The sequence below is a fragment of the Vespula pensylvanica genome, chromosome 1, assembly GCF_014466175.1.
Source record: "Vespula pensylvanica isolate Volc-1 chromosome 1, ASM1446617v1, whole genome shotgun sequence".
Taxonomy (NCBI): domain Eukaryota; kingdom Metazoa; phylum Arthropoda; class Insecta; order Hymenoptera; family Vespidae; genus Vespula; species Vespula pensylvanica.
The window spans coordinates 6,389,743-6,393,004 of NC_057685.1; positions in this window are offsets into that span (position 1 = coordinate 6,389,743).

The window sequence follows — 3,262 nt, forward strand, 5'->3', positions numbered from 1 at the left end:
ATCGATACCTTCAAACCAGTTCTGGGAATCAAATTAAAGCGTGCAATAAATACCTACGTTTGTTCGTGAACACTTAGGATCTCTGCTGGACTTGTTCATTCTATTTTTTTTTTCTTCTTTTTTCCCTCACTCTCTCTCTCTCTCTCTCTCTCTCTCTCTCTCTCTCTCTTTCTTTTTCTTTTTTACTTTTTTCTCTTCCCCTTTAACAAATTCGAGACACCAATTTTATCTAAAAAGTAAAGAGAATATTTCATCGGCGATCGATGATCTCTAACCAACGTTGGGAGCACGTATGATGTTCTCTTCTCGGTTCACTCTTCTGCCTCACTCGAGGGACCACCAGCAGCACCCTCCTGCAATTATTAATTAACGCTCCCCTCTCAAGGCATTAACGCGGCTAAGAGCAGCACCCTTCGCGTCTCTACCACCCTCACGGCTTCCTCAAACCCCTTGCCACTGGCTCAAAGCAGCACGAAGTAACGATACACCTTGCTCCGAGAGTACAGGAGTCGCACGAGAGTGCGAGTAAGATGAAAAGAGACGGAGATAGATGGAGAAATTTCGACCTACCGATCTTTACTCTCCTCGACTAAAAAATCCATCGTTGTTCTTTTTTCTTCTTCTTTTTTCTCCTTTTTTTTTTATTACTATTATTTCGCATAAGTAACCACCCATCGTGAATTTCACGATATCTACTCGTTGGCCCAGTTAACAGACAATAAAGTTAGTCTCCTAACGAACGTTATAACATATATGTAGTACTTGTGAATGTGTGTGTAGTTCGCGATGCAGAGACAAAGAGCTCGCGAATTCAACATAACGTATCCTTGCGACGGAGGATAGAATCCTGCGTATATGTACATATATGTACACATATATATATATATATATATATATATATATTATATATATATATACATATGTGTATATATATATATATACACACTACCAGCAGCTTCTCTGGATCCTGGTGGTCCGCGTAGCGGGATAAGGATTTATAGTTTAATATCTCGGGCGGCCGGGTCGCCGTCACATTTTCAACCCCCGAGAGAAACTATACGTACGACGTCGCTACCACCAGGACCTTCTCTACCCCATTCCCCTCCTCCCTCCTACCATGAAGTCCGTCTATTCACCGAGAGCTTTCTAGTCTCGGGACATCCGTACCGACTCCTATGTATCCTATGCGTGAGGACGATCACCGTTTTAGGATTCCAAGAAAGATTTGTTTCGATTTGATGGGGCCGTTTAGATGTGTAAATACGCTCGTTAGATTGGAAATGTCTGACCCGAGCTCGATCTTTAAAGCTTTGCTTTTATAAGAGAAAGAGAGCAGGAGAAAGGAATAAGGGATACGGTTGGAAAATAAAAGACGGACTGATGTTTTTATTTGCTATAAAATTCTTTCTTTTTTGAAGGAAAGAAAAAGGAATTATTTTTTAAATTAAAATTTGTGCGGAAGTAATTTTTAACGTTATACGTATAATCTATGTACGGATAAATACGATTAGGTAGATTAAAGTTAAGGAGAGAGAAATTTGGAAGTTTGTAAAAAAACGAAGACGACGAGAAGACGTTTTTGTTTTAAAATGAATTTTATCATGAAGTAAACTATTGTAGTAAGAGAAAGAATCTTCTCGGAGGATGGATGTTTTCATTTTAATCCGTACTCTCCTACGTACCCTTTCGATTTCTCTGTTTCTCTCTTTCTTTCTCTTTCTCTTTCTCTTTCTCTCTCTTTCTCTTCATTGGCCAAATCTCTTGCAATACACGCACGTCATTAGAACGAGTTCGGACTATCGATAGCTATATTCGTTCGCTGGACGCTGGCTCGTGTTCAGCGAATAAAAATCCTATTTTGTGTATATTTTTTTTTGCAGCTTTCGCTCTCTCTCTCTCTCTCTCTCTCTCTCTCTCTCTCTCTCTCTCTCTCTCTCCTTTTTTCTTTTTTTTTTAACTACGATTTACTCAGGGAAAGTATTAATGATCTTTCCCTGGAGAGATATCATATCGGTCGATGAACTCATCTCTTAATCTGTTAACTGTATAGGTCTATTATAAAAATGTGTATCTACGTTGTGTGGCAAAAATTAATAATATATAAGCAAAAAGTGTATGCAGTTGCTTTAAAATTATATTAAATTATAACGAAGTGACAGGTCATTTCCTTTTTTTTCTTTTTTTTTTTTTAATCTAAAATTAAAAAATTTTTTAATATTTTGAAACACCAAAGAAATAAAAAAAAAGATAAGAAAAAATAAAAAGATTCTGTAAGACAGACAATGACTGCTAATTGTCTAATAGATTTCTTGTTGTCTCAAAATATTCTAAAAATGTCTTAGCTTTACGCATATTTGTTAGTTTTCATTAAATATTTTAATTCAAATAACGAAAGATATTTTCTTTACTCACGTAACGAATATACTCTTTAAACACAATTAACAGATTCTTATTTTTTCTTATTTTCTCAAGATCTAGCATGTTAGATGTTACAAGATTGAAATATTAAGTAGTAGTTTGTCAGTTCCTTTTTCGATGTGTTTCTTTTGAATGATTTTTCTATCTAAAAAATTAAAACATTTAGAGATATCGGATGTAAAGTATCCGCCGGCAATATAATCTCGCCGGAAGCCTCTAAGACCTTACTCTTACAAAAGTAGAAGTCTGGATCGACAGGTTTCTATCGGTAGGGTCGCCGCCTACGGATATTAAAGGAAATGGCGGTATGATTAGTCGAATACGTGCGCTGGTTTCGTTTTAAACGAGTGAGCCTGGTCAAAACTTTCGTCGAAATTTTCTAGCCAGTTTTCCGATTGATGAATCACATGTTTAAATATCGTATTAATCGTAAAAGTTATCGAAACGTTTAAAGTTACGGTTAACGAGAAGAGTAGGAAAGTGAAATGGTCGAAAAATCGTCGACATCGTAATCCTGTGCATTGCGGTGACCACAAATGACCAGACAGCTGTTGAACTGCCTGGATCCTCGTGTTTTCGGAGGCTGTTTGCTTGATTTAGGGGCATGAAGCCTACGCGGTGAATAATCCTTTCTTTCACGTGTTACATACTAGAGAGTAAACCATTTACTACCGTTCAAATATTAAAATTCCTAATATGAAAAGGGTTGTTCTTCTTCGATGTATCCACCACAATCGAGAATCTTACAGATCAACGAGAAAGTTAGAAAGTCGAAGAGTTTCTGGGACGACAGTGAACGCAATTAAAGCGTGTGTACAAGTCGAGGGAAACCGGTTCGCAAGTG